The following is a 21005-nucleotide window of genomic DNA, read 5'->3' on the forward strand; positions in this document are numbered from 1 at the left end:
TAAAAAATCTTTTTAATTGTTTTAAACATTTTTTCAAGTGTTATCTAATCCATTTAAGCAATTAACAATCATTGAATCAAATAATTATGTAAATTTTGTAATTATTGAATCAAACATTTTTTGTATTTTTAAATAGTTATTTATTTTTACTCAAATAATTATTTTGCATGTTTTATTCTAAAAATTAAACAAAGATTTTTTTGAATGGCTTCATGGACATCTATTATTTTTATTCTAAAATTAATAATTATTTTGCATGTTTTATTCTAAAAACTAAATAATTATTTTCATGTTTTAGTCTAAAAATTAAATTTAAATTAAAAAAAGTAAATATGTAACAGAAAATTTGAATGAATTTATGGACATAATAGATGAAATACTTATTTTGCATATTTCATTCTAAAAACTAAATAATTATTTATTTTTATTGAAATAATTATTTTGCACGTTTTATTCTAAAAATTAAACTAAAGTTTAAAAAGTAAATCTGTAATAGAAAAATTGAATGGGTTTATGAACCTAATAGATCATCCATATATTTATTGTAAATATTTATTATTAGAATTTTATCATAGCAAAAAATTAGAAAAATAAATAAATATTTATAGTTTAAAAATAAAAATAAAAAAAATTAAAAATTTCATATGATATTTCAATATATTGATGTCATTCTTAGCTCTACAACATACTCAACCTATGGGGTTAGATCACAAAAAAAATTGAAGAAATTATCTATATATTATATATTATTCTAAAAATTAAAAAATAAAAATCAATTATTTAGAAGAAATTTAAATTGATCTATGGACATGATAGATCATCCATAGATCTACAACATAATCAATATTTAGAGGTAAATCACAAAAGAAAAACCTAAAATTTTCATTTCTTTCAGATTTTTAATATTCTAAAAAATTTTCAAATATTCACAAAGATATACATATAGGAGCAAAATAAATGGGATTTATTGCACAAGAATAACATATCAACATACACAGATATTTCTAAGCATCCAAACTAAAAAAACACAAAAACATTGGCTGAGATTGTAAAAAAATTGAAAAAACTTACATATTTTCGCTAATTTTTTAACAATTTTGAAAAACTTGTTGGATCTTGGAAATTTGTGGATGTTTTGATGGGTTTTGGCTAGATTTCAATCTCTAAGAATGGTATGAAGGTTTCTAGAGGGTTTTGGGAAGAAAGAGGGCTTCTAAAATGGGTTTAGAAGCCCTCTTTCGAATGGATTTTTTTTTGGTTTTCCACAATAGTAAAATCACACTGTATCGGCCAATACGCAATTGATATGGTAGCGTATCGGCCAATACAGAACCGAAATAGGCTGATATCACCGAAATGTTATCGATACGGACACAATACATTTCCAGAATGGCGAAAAGGAACGGTACTAAAGATTTGGTACCGTTCCCTGTGCCAGAACCTCAAAGATACAATATGTATCGGTCGATACGTTACAAAATTTTGAACCTTGCTTGTATGTGGAGAAATAAAAGAACTAGTGAACAATGTATCACCAAAATTGCCTCAAAACTCGGTAAATTTGCTTACAAGTAACAAAACTTATGAATATATCACCATTATTACCTCAAACCTCTATAAATTTGGTGATTATTTTCATTTTGCTTGGAAACCCTTGGGCCTAGGTTATGTGTTTAGACCTGGCCCAAGCCCAGTCAAGGTTTGAAATTTTGATAAGTATTGGATTGTATCAATCGATATATATCATATCAGGGGCTTCCTGATACATCCCTACAAGGGGTGTTTCGGGGTTTAACCCAGTTCAGGGGGTAGACAAGTCGTATCGATATTTTGAATCTTGGGCTCAACCAATATCGGGTTTGCAAAATTATTTATATCATCTATATTATATATCAAGCAAATACTTTTCTTTGATTTAATGCAAGTTATAAAAGTTAAATTTGATTATATAATAACTTATATTTTGTCCTTGCACAAGTGCTTAGAATGTGCCTATACACTAATATAAATTAAATATATAGATGTATTATGTGTTGCCTTATTTTATATTTAATATGGTATATATAAATATATACTACTTTAAAAAGCATGAATAGCCTCAAGAATATTTTTGGAATTTTCTATGGACAATATGTACCCCTTCATATTTAAATTTATTGATAAAAAATGAAGGCAAATAGGGTAAATGGTTATTGATAGTTTGATATTAAATGAGTTGAAAAAAAGGTAAGTTTAAGATATTCAATGCATTCAATTCCCTTTCATTAAATCGAAGCATCCAACATTTAATGTATTAACTTGCACTCACCTTCTTTGAATCATATGCTTAAGGTATTTTTGTTTCTTCTCATCATTAAATTATATTAATTAAATCCATACATACTAAATTAATAATTCCAATAACATAAAAAATTATTCTTTTAAATCTACCTAAAAAAAGTGTTTTCATCTAGGTGATGGTAGAAAGTTAAACCAATTTGTGTCAAATGGGACAATCCATGTTGCCACAATTAAATAATAAAATGAAAAATATATATAGAAATTTAAAAATTTGAGAACTTTTTTAACATCATATATTCGACATATTAAACAATAATAAGTATGATAAAAAAGAAATGTTTTTATTAATGATGGAAATAGAATGTAAAATTTAAACCAATTGGAAATAAAACTATTTTCTTATTCTCTCTCATTAAATATAATATCTTAGGTATATTCTCTCATTAAATCCTATATTTAAGATATAGTTTTTTCATCATTAAATTCTACTAATTAAATCCACAATATTAATTTTAATAGTATAAAATTAAATATTTTGAAAAGTAATTTGAACACAAAACCATTTTCTTCCCTTCCGATGGTGGATAAGAAATTCAACCATTTGTGGTCAAATGAGTTAATAAATAATGTCATAATTAAATAATGAAAAATTAAAAAAAGAATTGGGCATATCTCTAATATTGTATATTCATTAAAACAAATAAGTATGAAACATAAGAAGTATTTTTACTAATGATGAAAATGGAATGAAAAATTTAAAATCAACATAGAAATGAAATGATGTTATAGTCAAATAATAACGGTTTTAAAAATAGAAAATATAAAGAATCACAAAAATAAAAAATAGAAAAAATTTGGGCACATATCTATTGTTATATATTTATAAAAAATAAAATATTGGGTACATCACTAATATTGTACATTCATTATATTGAATAAAAATAATTATTATACATAAGAAACAATTTTATCAATGCAAGAAATGTAATACAAAATTTAATGTCAACCTAGAAATCAAACTATATTCCTTTCTAGGTGGTGGGTTAGTGGTTTGGGTCAAGTGGATTAATCGATGATATGATAGTTAAATAATAAATCTTTAAAAAATAAAAAAAAAGTACAAGTAATCAAAATAATGTATAAAAAGTTATATATTAATTATGTTAAATAAAAATTAAGTGTGATAAGTAAAAGTTGTTTATACAATATGGATGAATTATATAATTTAAAATTGATACGAAAGCAAAGCTATTTTCTTATCTAAATGGTTGGTTAATGATCTAAATAAACTCATGATGTCATAATTGAATAATAAATATTTTAAAAAAGATACAACACAAAAAATGAAAAAATGCAAAATTTTGTTAAAAACATTTGGGAACATTTCTGATGTTATATATTCATCATATTAAATGAGAATAATTATTGAAATAAAATAATTTTTATTTATGACAAAAATGAATTACAATAATAATAAATGAGAATAATAATATATTCATCATATTAATAATAATAAAATTATTATTATTATAATATATTCATCATCATCATCATCATCATCATAATAATAATAATAATAATAATAATAATAATAATAATAATAATAATAATAATAATAATAATAATAATAGTAATAATAATAATAATAATAATAATTGTAATTGTAATTGAAAATTTCCACGTGCAATACACGTGCACATTTACTACAATCATTTAAGTTTATTTTTAATCATATTATTACTTTTATTCATTTTTAATTTCTATCTTAACTACAATATATCTAAAATTCAAGTAATTAATATGAAAAAAAATTTCTCATGTGCAACACACTTGCTTAATTACTAGTATTACAATACAACACAATTCATATTATAAATAATATTTTATACTATTAATTGATTTATACATATATTATTTGTTAGGGTTCGGCTATGATGTTGGAATATCTTGTAATAAATCAATAAGTATCATAAAAGTAGTAACCAATCAGGTGACATTTATCAAAATTCACAGCGAGCTTTGATTGGCCAAAGTTCTTTTGGTATCATGTCGTTTTAGCAACATATTTGTTATATTAACTTGGGGGCTAGACTATAACCCTTACTATAGGTGCTCAGCCTAGCACAATCAGTATAGGCCCATGATCACCCCTACCAAAATTCGGGGTTTTCCACAATATGAATGGTTTTCTTTTCTAAAAGAAAAACAATTGCTTAAAATATTTTATTTTTGTTTTAAAAATAAGAAACCATTTACATTGTGGAAAGCCCCTTTAAAGTATTATTCTGAAGCATCTGAACTCTTAGATAAGAATCACAACCATTCATTTTCCTACCTTTGGTTGTTTTCAAAATAATGGAGTAGATGGTTTTGGGCAAATGACTCACTTATCCAAGTTCACTGTAAGAATTTCTTAGTTTTCAAATAACTAGCTAACTACAAGGCCTCCTCCATTTTGCATAACCTGGGTAAGGCGTTTCCCCAAGCATGTGATTCCGAGGAAGCATTACTCAGGTAATCACAACATTGGACTTGGCCAAGGATTATTCAAATAATAAAATTGGTGTTTTTGGAGGGTGGATAAATAACGTACCCATATTGATTACCCAATAATACTCTTTGAAATTTTTATGGGCCCCATTATAACAGTGGCCAAACATGGGATTATTGTATTTCTATGGGACCAATCTACTTACTCCCTTCCCCCATTTTTACTGCAAAACTAACGGGACATAAGGCTTAGTTTGTTTTTGGGGTAATCATTTATTTGGGCAAATGTTTCCTGGTAATACACTTGGATAAGTGCACTTACTAGCGTTTTTTTTTTTTTTTTTCTTTTTAATTTCTCAGGAGGTAAATTACCTTTTTATTAATTTTCGGTTCTAACCCGATTATTTAATTAATAATATATAAAGATTTCCTGTTTATTTTTTTTTTGTAATTTTTATAGTATTTTATTTGAATTAGAAAATTATATGAGAAAGATTAATATGTTTTCCAGGCTTCCGTCTTTTGAAATGGGTAATTGTATGTTTAAAGTTAGAGTTTTTTTTTTTTTTTTTTTTCTCTTAACTCTTCTCACTTTTTTGAGAGTGGATAAGCATGTATTTAAGGAAAACAAATACTTCTATTTGAGAGTAGAAAAAAATTCTTTGAATGCTCTTTCTTGGGAAGATAAGGTGCCATTTCTCTGAAGTAGAAGTTTTCTAGCCCAAGGGCTTTTCTTTAGTATGTATACTAGAAAATGATCCCATAAAAAGTATTATTAATTTGACACCCATTATCTTTGTTGCAAATTTAGGTTAACTTTTATGTTTGATTTTTGATTTTTTGGTAAAGATTTATTTATAGATAAGTTTTTTATTTGATTTAAGATATTAAATCAGGTTTTGTTTGTAACTAATAACCCATTTTATCTAGAAGAATGAGTTTCTCACCATTTATAATTTGGTTTGAGATTTAGGCTGCATTTGGATGTGATGTAAATCAAGAATTGATGTAAATTTTACATCGATTTGGTTTTGTATGCGTTTGGAAAGAGGGTATAATTATTATCGATGTAAAACTATACTTCGGTTCAATTTTGCATGTGTTTGGATGGAGTATAGTTTTACGTCGATAATCAATGTAAAACCTCATCAATTTTATAGTTTTAATCGATAATCGATGTAAAAACTATATCGATTTTATCGTTGTAAAACTTACACTCTTCCACCCATCACTATTTTCAAAAAAACAATGGTCATTTTCTAGTTCAATGTAAAACGTCATCAATGTATTTGACATTTTACATTGATTCCAAACACAACCTTTTTACTTATGTTTACATGGTAAGTTTGATTTGGATTTCTTATTTAATTTAGCACATTAAATTAGGTTTAATTTGTAATTGATGATCTATTTCATTTAATAGAATGAGTCTTCTATTTTAATTAGGAAGCTTAGTTACAAAGGCTAGTATAGAACCCATGCCATTTGAAGTGGTGAGTTTTATTTTGATGGGTAGCCATGTAAATATTTCAAATGAACTTTTGAGAATAGAGGTTTTTTTTTTTTTCTTTTGAGTGGAATCACCCACTTCTTAGATGCTCTTTCTTCATAAGATAGGTTGCCATTTGTCACTTGGTTGAAGGAAAAGCCCTTTGATGCATGCATGTGTGTGTAAAGTGTGTTAACATACCAAGAACATGTCATCTTGTTGCATATTGGGAACATCTCCTATACTTGCATTTAAAATTCATGGGGAGATGCTCTTATTGTGCAATTGGATGAAGTGCTTTTAGCATGTTTACATACTTTTTGCTTTTAGCTCATATAGAATAGATGGGGGTGAGGGAGAGGATAAGTGTAGATTTATGTACCTTGTCACATTTTATCTTCATTTCTTCTACATAAAACTAGCAACAAACCCATGCGATACGTGAAAAGAATCAGAAAATGATTATAAATTATCAGATGAAAGAGAGAAAATGCTTTTTTACCCTAAATTGAGACAATTAAGGTCCTCATTTTTCCCCATTTCCCCTTTTAACTAAAGGTGGGATGAAGTGTATTAGATGAGGTGGTGAGGCCGATGACTTACAAAGACAAAGTCAGAGGCTCCAAGGTGGTTCCCCGGGGAGGAGCACTCCGACGCTTAAATCTGTAAGCGAGAGAGGAGATTGGTCAGGCTAAGTTGTCGAGGACAAGCGGGTCATAGGCTAGAAGAGTTGAAGAGAGAGAGCAAGGGCGCAAGAGAGAGAAAATGTTAGAGTGGGAGAAGGAAGCCATACCTTATGCGGAGAGCCCTTAAATACTTGAGGGGAGTGCCGTGGTGCTCCTCGCTTTTTGGGACATGTGCCATGCGCTGGGGCATCCTTCCCCTGAATTCTCAGGGCAATTCTGTTCTCCTCGTTGTGGAAGGCTGTAGAGGATTCATCATCTGCCACATTCCCTTCTTCTTATGCAATCCGGGTTTTCTACTAACCCCATTCTACTGCTAATTCAATGACTTGGTGACAGTTGTTCCATTTTTATGTGACTTCATTATTACCTGCAACAATTTACACGTGAGATATCTTCCCCTCCCACCCCCTTTCCAGTGCTACTGCAACTTCTACAATAAAAGGAAAGAGAAAAAAAATACAATCCTACACAAAAGCAACGGCCAAGGCAACCGAACCACTCCCTCCTATGTCGCCTTCACTGATACACAGAGACTGATCGGTGATGCAGCGAAGAACCAAGTGGCCCTGAACCCAGCCAATACCGTCTTCGACGCTAAGCGGCGATTCTCTGATCCGTCTGTCCAGTGCGACATGAAACTCTGGCCCTTCAAGATTATTGCAGGACCCGGCGACAAGCCCATGATCGTCGTTCACTACAAAGGCGAAGAGAAGCGCTTCTCTGCCGAAGAGATCTCGTCCATTGTATTTACTAAGATGAAGGAAATTGCAGAAGCGTTTCTGGGTCATGCAATCAAGAATGCGGTCATCACAGTACCGGCGTACTTCAATGATTCGTAGAGGCAGCCATCACTAAGACGGACAACATTTCATTAAGAAATTTGGGAAAACCTACTTGCAGACATAAATCATCAAATAAAAATGATCACCAATTCACTAATTCAGATTGCTCCCTAGTGAAATGAGTGCAATCAGATTTCATAAATGAAACCCAAAATGTCAAAATTATAATACCATAATCAATTTCAAACTGATAATCGTTAAAATTTGCATTCATCAGTACTATTGTTACTGTTCAACTTAAAACAAAAAAAAAAGAAAGAAATCATAGGTTTTTGATTGTCAATAGTTCTAACTTCTAAGTATATGTTCGGCATGATGCTACAGATATAACATCTGAATTGTTTTATTAACATGAAACTAATAAAATAAAAAATTCAAAAAAAAAAAAAATTCTAGACTTTATTGTTTTAATATATATATTAGCAAGGACCTATCTAAAATTCAATAGAAACAATGCACGGGATTTATTAAGTCAAAGATAAACAATAGAAACATGTAAGAGTATACAATTGTTTTATATAATAATTAATAATCATTTATATTTTATATACTATTTTTAATAATTTTTTTATAATACAAAAATAACATTAATTAATTTTAGATAGGGTTGTTTATTAAAATTAGGGATAGCAATTTTCCCCATTTCCATGATCCCATGGGGATCTGCCCGGAATGGGGCAAGGATGGGGATAATTTCCCCCCTACAGGGACGGAGATGGAGAAATTTTCATCCCCATTGGTGGGGACAGTGCGGGGATAGGGGGAGCACTCCCTGCCCCGCATGAACCCCAATCCTCACTAATATATATGTATATATACGTATACATTTATATATGTATATATGTACACATATGTTTATATGTTAATATTTTTAAAAATATGGTTGAATATGTTTGAATCTTTTCTAATAGGATTGTAAATCTTAATTATTTTATTTTTATTTTTTAAATAAAATAAAAAACATAATGGTTGACATTATAAAGAATCATGGGGAGTGGGGATCCCCATGGAGATGGGGATGGGGAGAAGCTCCTCGTCCCCACCCCACCTTGTTTCCATTCCGAATCAAACTAATGAAACTGACTAACCCAATTTTTAGTATTTCCAATTGGCTTTGATTCAACAAATTTTCAACCTAACTGGGTTGGATTACTTCACTTTGACAATTTGTAAACTGACTAAAATCGAACGACCCGACCGTAGATATATATTAATATTTTATATTTTAAATATATGTTTTTAATATAGGAAAATGTGAAAATTCCAATATTTCTTAGGCTAAAATAGTTTATATCATAAATTTAATTTTAAACTTATTTTTTTAATAATACCATTGCAATTTTTTTTTTTAAATTTAAACTTAATTTCTTAAGTTTAAATCTTTTAAATAGACCGATCAAACAAAAAATTTATCCAAACCAATATAACTTGAGTGGTCAAGCCCCCAACCTAACCAGGTCGATTTGGTTGGCCAAACAAAATTGAACCAAACCAACCCGTGAACAATAATTTAATTTCGAATAATTATTAAAAATTTATAGTGAAATACACAATAAATTAAATTTAAAGAGCTAAATAACAGTAGTTTAATTAAACTTCAATAATTATTGAAAATTTTCTATTAAATAATAAAACAAAAATAGATTTATACAAAATTATTGAAAATATATTTATCATAAAAACAATAAATAATTACCGAAATACAATAAATATTAATTTTAGTATAGATAAATATATAATAAATAAAGACTAAGTTTTTAAAATTATTATTAATAAACAATAATTCTTTGAAAATTATTTTTTAGAATTATTAATTGGAATAAATGAAATTAGTTATTTACAATATTAAGTTTTTTATTGAAATAATATCATTATTTAAATTTTAAAATATTAATTACTTGTTGAATTTAATAATCCATAAAATTATAGTACTATTAATACATAATTTTGTTTTTTTAACTATTTAAAATCTAGTTATGTTAAGTATTTCATTATTTAAAATACTTAGTTATTTAACTAAATATTTATAATCTTAATCTATTTGTTATAATTGAAAGTTATTCAGTAACTATTTAAAATATATTATTAATTGATTTAAAATATTAATTTTAATATTTTTTTATTTATGATATTTAGCTATTGAAATATTTAAATAATATTTTATTTTTAATGTTACATTTTTATTATTTGAATAACATTTTGACTGAATAGTCCAAAAAATCATAATTTATATTGTTTGAACATAATTTTGTGATGAATTTTGTTAAAATATATAATTGTTAATAATATGAATATTATTAAATTGATTATAATTATTTTTTGTCTTTTTAATAAATATTTTGAAGCTATTATATAATTTTTTTAGAACATTTAAATAATTCTTAAATTATTTAATTCAAACTTTCTGTAAATAGATGTAGATAAAAAGTGGGTGAGAAGATAAATAAGAATTGTAGATAATTAATTACGAGAAAAACTCAAAGTTGAGGATAGTGGAGGAGGTTGTTTAGGAGAAATTTTAAGATATCTGATTATTTAGGCTATTGGAGAGAGAGAGAGAGAGAGAGAGAGAGAGAGAGAGGGAGATTTTAAGAAGATATTTTTTGGGGAAAGTAGAATTTTTAATTGGTAGTTTCGAAAATGACATGGATTTAAAAAATTAACAAATTTAAGAAAAGAAAAAAATTTCTAGGCTTCCTTATTTAAGTGTTAAGGAGGATAAGAAAAAACTTTTTTTTCTTTCTAGATTTACCCACACATGTTTTATGGGAGAAAGTAGGATTTTGTGCTACCTAGCAATGGGGGGAGAGGACCTCTCGCCTCCCACACTCCTCTATATATTATAGACACAGAGGATTGCTAGTTTGTTACCATTGCTTACGAAACTTTCGTAGTATAATGGTTCGCCTTAAACCAATGAATTTAATTCAAAGGTATGAAGCTAAAATAAAATTTATTTAATTTTTCGATGAAAGAGTACACAAAACCCAATAATGATACAAACAAATAAAAGTCAAAAGCTAAAGAAGAAACGTAGTGTTGAGAATAGATCAGCTGAAAGATGCATATATATCAAAGAAATTTTATTGAAAGTAGGAATCTAGCCACGGACTGGTTGATGGAACAAATATTGATTAATTTACTCAAACACTCTTCATTCTCCTAATACCCACATCCACATGAAAGCAACAGGGTGGAGGGCAGTAGCGTTGTGTAAGGAAGATGCAGGGTCTGTTTGCTCTGTTTTTTCAGGAAGATTTTTAGTAGTTTTGATACTCAAAAGATGCATATTAAGTTTTTGTATTAAGATTTGAATAGTTCAAAGTATGTTTGGTAGATGTATATTTTTTATGCAGTTTTTTATGTTTTTTCGTGCAAGAATGAAACATGAAATACATAAAAGTTTCATTTGGAACTTTCCAAAATCAGTTCGAAATGAACTTTTAGCATCTTTTCGTCATTCCAGTTTTTGAACGATTAGATCTTTTGCACATCAAACAGAAATAGACTGAAAATTAATCTACCATGTTTGTAAATAGCCAAAAGACCGCATGGAAAGACACGCCAAACAGGTGCACATTTAAGATTGATAGATAACAGTTTTCTTGGCCATGTTTTTATTTTAAATGGAAAACATAAGAAAATAATATTTTATTGGAAAATTGAATACACAAAGTTTCGAACTGAACTTTTGAAGTTATAAGTTGCAAATCACGTTTTCTATTCTGAAAACAAATTAAAGCTCTAAAATGGGAGTCCTGATCGATCTCTTGCCAACTATCCGTGTTTTGTTTTGTACTTTCAAGTTTCAATCAACAACGAAGAAGGAAATGGATATGAACTGTATCCCTCCATGGTGAGATGGGTGGGCTGGGCATAGATCATGGTGGAAAAGTATTTTGTCGTGAGCAGATTATTCCATCCCACCCAGCAAGGTTTCTGACACCGTGGCACTTACACCCTTCTTGATCCGTAAATGGAAGTGGCAAAATTAGAAAATATCTATAACTGAGGTTGATCTATAGTCCCTTTTCCAAAATTGCCTCTCTCTCTCTCTCCTCTTTCTCTTTCTCTCTCCCTCCACTTCTCCATTGCTGCAACCAATCCGAAAACAGAGCCACCATCCTCCCTTTCTCTCTCAAGTAATTGTTCAAGGGTAAAGTTTAAGCTGGTAGAGGTCCCTTCAAGGTTCAAAATTTCTATACGTATCGATTAATATATATCATATTGGGGCCTTCACGATATATCCCTATAGGGGTGTTTCGGGTTAGACAATGGTTCAAAGGGTAGACGGACCTTAAATCGATCCCTCTAAACTAGATTAGAAAAAACAAAAATAGAGAAAAAATCACCAAAATCGGCCCATATTGATATTTTGAACCTTGGGTCCCTGAATAGGTTTTTAACCTCTAACATAAAGTGTGGACAAACACAGGCCCACCCACCCACCCACCCACCCATTCCTTGTCCTTAAATAGGTTTTTATTCTCTAACATGAAGTGTGGAGAAGCACAGGCCCACCCAATCATTCCTTGTCCCTGAATAGGTTTTTATTCTCTAACACATTCTTTTCCTCCTATATTAAATAAACAATTTTACTAAATCATGTATTTGATATAAACTAAATAACAACTTGTAGCTGTTATCCTGTCGGTATTTTTAATTAATTGTTAGCAAGGTTTAAAAGCCCGAATAAGCATATCGAGCAGTATAGATATTTTTTTAGTTTTTTTTTTTTCAAATCAAATTCAGAGGGGCCAATTTAAGCTCTATCCACCCCCTGAACCGGTCAAAATCTCAAAAAACCACCTGAAAAGGCATAGAAAAAAGCTACCGATACGATACATATCAGGCCGATACGTATCGAAATTCCAACCTCGATGTTAGATATTTCCTTTAATGGAGGCAAAGAAATTCAATTTCTTGTAATGATATCTTATATATGATTTGTACACCATAACCAGAGCATGTGACAAAGCCAACTTCAGTTACGCTTTAGTTTCCATTAATGGGTACTTGTACTTAAAAGAACGAAAGAACTTATTGTACGTAACTTGAACACAAGTCTGAACTGAATAAATCACATGAATCAAGAACCGTGGGGGACTTGTCCTCTTGTCAGCGGTAACATTTCTCATCTTATTTATTCTTAATTTATTAGTTTTGTGGGGACAGTAGTTGTTTTAATTTCTTTCTGAAGTTATTTGTCAATTTCTGAGTGACCGAATTCTTCTTCGTTGTTCAGCTTGCTTGCCACGTTTTTTTTTATGCTATGTTTGGTTTGAAGGAAAAAAGTAGGGCAAACAAACATAGCCTTACTGCTTAAAAATATCAAACAAATCGGAAAGTGTAAGTTACATCATGCGCCTTTCTGTCCATTTCTTTGTTGAATTTGATTAATAGTAAACTTCAGATAGTAAACTTTGACTTGGATATCTTTTGTCTACTTCTCTTTTGTTTATTACACTAAGCCATGTGGCAGTATGACCATGTATTGTTTTAATCTTAGAGTAAACTCTATCGTCATTTGTTGATTTTTTTTTCTTTTATTTTTTATTATAACCAAACAAGTATTAATGTTTCTTTTCTTATGCATAATCAACTTCTAACACGTGGTTTATATCTCTCTATGGTTGAAAATTGGAACATAGTGCAGATTTTAGTTCTTTCTAGAGTTGAGTTTCATCAACACGCCCCTCTGATTGATGTTCATGGATAAGCCCATATTATTTGTTTAAGTATAAAGTATAAGAAAGTAGTATTTTCCTTTGAACCTCATATATCATGAGTTATTTTTCTTCACAATTTCAGATATATATATTTTTAAAATGTATCTACCATATTCGTAATAGTAGAAGATTGGTTAGTTTTCTTCACAATTTCAGATTTATATTTTTAAAATGTAGCCGATTACCTAGGATGAAGTTTTCAAATTTATACATTCATTGTCCTTTCTTTGGGTCCATGAAATGTGTTGTCATGGGGGTAGCCCATCCACCAACCAACCCTTGTGCAGATTCCAAGCTCTGATACAAGCATCAGGAGGCCTTACCAACCAGCCAATTGGCACATTGTGTGAAATTTGTTGTCATATTTATCTATTTAAGCTAGTATTTTCTCCTTGGAATTCTCTAAATGATTTCAAGATATTTGTTTTCTTGGGACTCCTTAGGCTTGGGAAGAAAATATTTGCTTTGCTATTAGGGCTATACTCATATTTCTCCATTGATGCTACGCAATCTGGGCACTCCTATCTGGCAGTTGATTGGTTCCTAGTTGGCGACGGGCGGTACCTGAGAAGAAGACGGCGAAGGATTCCCGAGGGACTTGCCCAGTGGGAATACTCCGATGCTTAAGTTCGAACACCTGAGAAAGCGGTAAGGAATGCAGAGAGAGCTAAGAGTGCGGGTAGCGCTAGATTAATGAAAGTTCGAGATTAACTCAAGATACAAGATGTAAGATACAAGATACCTTCGCCCCTTCGACCTTGGGGCCTTTAAATGCAGGTGTTCTTGTCAAAATGGGCATAACCGCCACTGGCCCCCTATGCAGCCGTTATTTGCCAGGGTTACGCAGGTAACTGTTGCAGGGTACTGCCCAATTGGATGAGAGACGTGGGTGCAGTCTACTGGGTTGGCAGGGACTGCACCATTAGTGAGGAGACGTGATGTAGTCTAACGAGTATGGTCTTGTCAAATAAGAAACTTCCTGAGAACTCCGTGTCGCTTAACAGCGAGCTGCTTTGTAGCGAGCTATCCCATAGCAAGCTGCCTTGTAGGGAGCTCTTGGATGTGTCCCGAGGTGATTTTGCCTGAGGTTGCCTTTGGGGCAGTCTCCTTGCCTAAGTATTGGAGCGAGATGGTTCTCTCAGTTCGTGAGTTGGGATAGACTTGTCTTGGACTATTCCCTTTCAGCATACTGGGGTTCTCTAGCTCGCGCTATAGTGAGCTCTTTTCGTGGCAAGCTGTAATGTAGCGAGCTATCCTGCGAGCTTGTTACTTAGTTGCAGCTAGACTGTTATGCTGAGCTGTTGCTTATACTGAGTCATGTCCACGTGTCACCTTCTCAGGAGGTCGGGTCAAATCACCCTCCATCATCCATCAAATTGATTGCTCAAACTGCCAAGTTTTTGAGTTAGTTACTTCTTGGTTTGAAGGAGAGAACTGTTTATATAAATTGTATTATTTATCCAAGTAAGATGTCATTTTCAGGCTACAATTATTGATCAAATAGAAGAAAATAGGGCAAAATTACAATAGTAAGATTTTGTTTCTAGTAATTAGCACTTGTGAATATCTATCCATGCATTGTATTCATTCTTTCAGTCATCCTAGTATGAATTTGAAGTTCTATTTATACTCCACAACACCCAGATGCAGATTGCTTTCTTTCTTTTTATTAGTGTTTCTATTTACTTGGTTTAGTTAAGACCAGAATCCCAAGAAAACAGTTATGAGAAAATATACTGGTGGCACACAATCATTATTCTTCATAAGGCAAGGTAGGAAGAAAATGGTAGAGATCGAATTTATTATTATTATTATTATTATTATTATTATTATTATTATTGTTGTTGTTGTTGTTGTTGTTGTTGTTGTTGTTGTTGTTGTTAATTTTATTTTTATCATCAGTTGCAGAGATTCATCCAAATCAGTATATGTGTTTGGTTATTGATGAGGGTGGATTTGGCCCTTCAATGATATTGTGACACATGGCACCTCGAAACAAATAGGTGACACTCGGAACCACTTTGGCAACAACTTGCCTTAGCCAAGTTGATGGTGTCCCAACTGGCGGTCTGGCCCTGGTGCGAACTAGTAGCCTGGCATAGGCGCGAGCTAGTAGCCTGGCACAGGTGTGACCTGGCAGCCTGGCATAGGCGCGAGCTAGCAGCCTGGCACTGGCAGGACCTGGCGGCCTGACCCTGGCGCCACCTGGCGGCTTGGCCCAAGTGCGAACTGGTGGCCTGGCCTAGGTGTGAACTGGCGGCCTGGCCCTGGCGCGACCTGGTGGCTTGGCCCACGCGTCGACTTGGTGACCTGTGAGACGTGCTCGACGATAAATTCGGCATGCATATCCAAACACTCCTACAATCCTTGGAAGTTAGCCCACGTGTCGAATGATTCAGAGGGTGGTCAACGTGCATGGCGGTTACCTTAGGGAATCTCGGACCACTTGGACAACTTCTCGAAAATCTCGGATATGGTGCGTGAAGCCCATGCCAAACAATGCCTATATAAAGGCACCAACCCCAATGGCATGAGGGGGGCAAGTAAGCATATTCTAGCTCTCATACTTTATGATTTTTGGCTCGTAGTCTACTATGAGAGTACTGACTTAAGCATCGAAGCGACCTCACCGGGTTTGCCACCCCGGGTCCTCTGACATTGATTCCTTGCAGATCTCTAAAGAACTACGAAGCTCAACAATTAATCCAGCTTGCCACCAGGCAGCTCGGCCCTCTAGTCAGTTTGGCAACTAATAGGCAACTAGGCCCTCTGGTAAGCTTGACAACTAATAGGCAACTTGGCCCTTTGGTCAGCTCGGCACCTAATAGGCAGCTCGGCACTCTGGTCAGCTCGTCACCTAACCTGCCTAGCTCGACCTAATTAGCTCGTCACCTAACCTACCTAGCTCGACCCAGTCAGTTCGGCACCTAATATGCCCCCAGCTCGGCCTGGTCAGCTCGGCATCCAGGTCCTCATCCAGCAAAAGTTCACTTTGGCCTTTGAGTCATTGGCCACTTGGAAGCAGACCAAATGACGAGGTACTTAACACAAAAAATTGATACATCACCAAAAAATTAATTCACCAGTTATACTGTGTGAAACTCAACAACTTGAATTCCTGTCTTTGAAAGCTTTGCAATTCCTTGGGCACATTTCAGTTCTGTTTTTCGAAAGATTCCAAAAAGAAAAGAATAGAAAAGAAAGAAAAAAAAGAAGGAAAACGGAAATCCAAGTCTGAAGCAAAGTTGTTTCTGAGTTTTCTGTTGTTTTACTAGTTACGGGCTTCTAATAATTGTGAATATATAAAATGAACAGCCTGTTCATATAATTAGAGGGGAAAGGTATTATATCATTTTATGACTAGAAGTGGTGTATGGGAAGGATTCTAGATTTCTTCAAGACTGCAAGGCAATTTTTTGTCAAAGAATTTCTTTCTTGTGGGGAATAAATCATGCAAACTTGTGGTCGAGGATCACTGACAGTTCTGAATACATCCATCTTCAACATCTTGTCAAGGATTAGTGGATATTTATTACTTCCACTTTCAGGGAGAAGTATTGAGTAGAGAAATCAGTTTATGGTAATGAAATTTCTGCATTTCCAAAAATTAATTTGCCGTTTCACAAACCAAAGTAAATTGGTCTAATATTATTGTTTACAGTTTTCTGCTACTAACCTTTTAAATTGTAAGAGTTTATCATTTGGATGAACTACAAATTCTAGCTGACCCTATATAGTTGGGACATGATGATGAAATAAAACTTCTAACTAATACCAGCATGAAGATAAAGCTAAAGGATAGTATGTAAAGAAGCTATATGCGTTACGTTCATCTGATATGGAACTGCTTTTAGCTAGTAAATGGAATTCTTCTTTTTTCCCTCTTAGTATAACAAAAGTTTCTTACATTTTGTAGCTGTAATGTAAATTGGTTGACATGGAAGACAACAAATGCAAGGATTCTCCTGAAGAACTTCCACCCCTTCTCAAGTATACAGTATCCGAGACAGTGTCTTGATTTGATAACATTGAAGAGTGCGGTATCCTGAATAATCATCATTCAACCACTAACACTCCAACTTCGAGTCCTTTCTGTACATTATAAGGTAAGTTGTGTCTTCAACGAATCTGTTATATATTGATAGAGATTGGTCCTATCAATATATATATATATATATCCCGACTTAATCTTCACTTGATTCATCATGTCTTAGATGACCTTAACAAGGTCTGGGTACATAAATGAGCAGTATAAAGGTACACCGGGTACAAGCTGTGTCTGATCCACTACTCAAACAACTAGAGCAGCACACCTCTATAAGCTCTTGATGCATGCTTTATACACTAGCATTATTCATTTATATATATATATATATATTATCCTTATGGACATATCAATGGCTTATCTTGCTATTATATATTATATAAGTCACAGATGTCTGTACCAGTTTACATCCTCAAATGGGCTTGCATAAAGTTATTCTATTTTTATAATATTGAGTTGTTATTCAATTTGACTTACTGAACTATAGGCCACTGCTTTCCAGAGGCAGGAGGGTGCATCTCAAGTCACAAATTCTGAACGGTTGCATTCTATCTCTATCAGCATGCCTTCTTCTCCTTTGGGGATTCACTTGGAAAGCAAGAGAAAAGTTATACTAATGGGTAATGATAAAATGTTTATTAGCAGGACAACTAAGTTTCATTCTCAACCAATTCTAGGCATAGCATATGTGGATGCAATTTCTAGTAGAAAAGTTTCTGATCCTTCAGAAGGACAACTAAGGAATATTCCAAGGAGGATTGATGAATTCAAGGACAGCTATCTCATTTACGTGGAAAGCAGCGTGGTCCTGAACCAGAAGTTCGCACTTCACAGAATTTTGAAATTGAGGTTTTACCTGTGGACCGCTACTTTGATGCTTTAGAAGGGCCCGAATTGGATACACTAAGGGTATGTGATTTTCTTGTCATATTTTTCCCCTTTCATTTTTGGTGAACTTGTTATCTTAATTCAGTATTTCAGTTCACATGATCTTTCCTTGTAAATGTTTTTTCTTTTAATCCTTTCCATGGGTTTATTTAATTAGCTCTAATATAAACAATATATATATATATATATATATATATATATATATATATATATATATATATATATATATATATATACTGAACGAAATTGTATATTCATAATAATTACTTAACATCGTAGATAGCATGATTTAAATGCTCATTAATTTCCCATTCCTTTTCCAGGATTTAGAGGGGTTGGTGCTTCCAGAAGACAAGTAGTGGCCTTTCCTTCTATGCTATCCCATATCTTCTTTTGGGATATGTTTAGGGGTTAGTAGCCAAGCAATTCTGTGGAAAACCCTAGCAACTTCCACATCCACAGGTTTCCTCCACATAAACCTATCTGTAAATCTTGTCCTTTTGTGTATCTCTATTGGTCTTACAGCTCTGATCTTGTTAATTTATTCTCTTAAAGTGATTTTGTACTTTGAAGCTGTCCGGCGTGAGTATTATCACCCCATTCGTGTCAACTTTTTCTTTGCTCCTTGGATAGCCTTCTTGTTCTTAGCACTTGGTGCCGCACCTTCACTTTCCAAAAACCTGCATTTTGCTCTCTGGTACATTTTGATGAGTCCAATCTTCTGTTTTGAACTAAAGATCTATGGACAATGGATGTCGGGAGGTCAACGGAGGCTTTCAATAGTGGCAAACCCTTCAAACCATCTAGCCATTGTTGGGAACTTTGTGGGTGCATTGCTTGGTGCATCTATGGGACTAAAAGGACCTATCTTCTTCTTTTCTATTGGGTTGGCTCACTACATAGTGCTATTTGTAACTCTTTACCAGAGGCTTCCAACAAATGAGACACTTCCAAAGGAGCTCCACCCAGTGTTCTTCTTGTTTGTTGCAGCACCTAGTGTTTCTTCCATGGCATGGGCAAATATTCAAGGGTCGTTTGGTTATGTTTCAAGGGTTGCTTACTTTATTGCTTTGTTTCTCTATGTCTCACTGATTAGTCTCTCTTATCTCTTCCATGGATGTTTGAGTGCACAAATAAGCACATAATTTCACATTCTCTTAGGAGTCAATCTATTCAAAACATATGTTTGGGGGTGGATGGTGCTCGCCAATAATGTATTATTTTCTTTTTAAAACAAAAACTACTACCACATCAGTAAATTAAAAATAATATTGCCAATCTCTACAGGTGCCCTCACTACTGAAGTTGGATGTGTGATGGAAATTGTGGGATTCACTCTTTGATGGTTTCCCATATGGTAAATCTCTTTGATGGGTCCCCCTCACATGAGGGTCTATTAGGCTCGAAGTGTGGACAAGCAAATGCCTATTCATACCTCGTGCTGAAATTTAATTAATTATAATGGAGTGACGGGGATTGAACACTAGATCACTTAGTCAAATAGTCTCTGATTGATGATATCTCAATGAACTGACCACCTAAAAACTTAAGCTGTTAGGTGAGGTCATTGATATTCTCTAACAAAGTCATTGCAAAGTATCTGCTATCATAGCTTGTATTGATATTTATTTTTCTTTTCAACTTTATAACATAAAATACATCTTAGTTATTTTATTTTGTTACTTTGGATGTTTTTCGCAGGTTGTTCGGGCTAATTTGTTTAGGGGGTTCAGGTACATTTTTCTCCTTTAGATCCACATTTCTGAATTTTATTTTCATCCCATACCGCAGGATTTCACTAGCGTGGTAGGCATACACTTTCCCAATGACAGGAGCTTCCATTGCAACAATCGGGTATTCAAGTGTAGTCACAAATCCAGTGACACAATCTCTGTCTGTCATACTCTGTCATTTCTACTCTCACAGTGACAGCTCTACTCATCACCACCATCCTTCATGCCTTTGTATTTCCAGACCTCTTCCTCAACGATATTGCCATTGCCATTACAACAAAAACGCCAAAAAAGAGCAAGAAGCAGCTCCATCTGAGATCTGGAAATTCAGATGCCAAAGACATTGAAGCTTCTTTGAAATCTGCTGGTTCAGATGGCAAAGGCATAGAAGTTTCTCCGAAATCTATGAGTGCAGATAAAAAATAGAAATGGAATCTTCCTGCCTAATTAACCAGTATCCATGTTGTACAATCTGGTTCATGGTGTCAACACCATGCTGGATTTTCTGCTTTCCTTTTTGTCCTACTTGAGTAGAGACTAGTTTTCACCGCTCTGATGGTCGAACAAGGTGGTAATAGAGTTTTGCATCAATAGTCTTGGACAAATGTACATGGAGAGAATGGGTGAGCGTGGGTTAGTTAGTTTTGGTTCCATGGCAGAACCTAGAACATACCCTTTAGGTTGGTGGCTTTGTACGACATTTTGTAGGAGGAAAGAAAGGGAGGATGGTGGCTTTGCTTTTGCCATGGTTGCAATGATCGTGACGTGGGGGGAGAGGAAGAAAGTGGGAGGAGAGAGAAGGGGGAATGGAGTTATCCCTGCT

The 21005-nt window shown here is 32.9% G+C and overlaps 1 pseudogene; it reads left to right on the top strand.

The window, feature by feature from the left end:
* Window positions 1-7577: 7577 nt before the first annotated feature.
* LOC148845766 (S-type anion channel SLAH2-like) lies at window positions 7578-20608 on the top strand (annotated as a pseudogene).
* The last annotated feature ends 397 nt before the right edge of the window (window positions 20609-21005 follow it).

Source organism: Nelumbo lutea, chromosome 7, assembly GCF_056320005.1.
Source record: "Nelumbo lutea isolate HS-2025 chromosome 7, American lotus-T2T, whole genome shotgun sequence".
Classification (NCBI taxonomy): Eukaryota; Viridiplantae; Streptophyta; class Magnoliopsida; order Proteales; family Nelumbonaceae; genus Nelumbo; species Nelumbo lutea.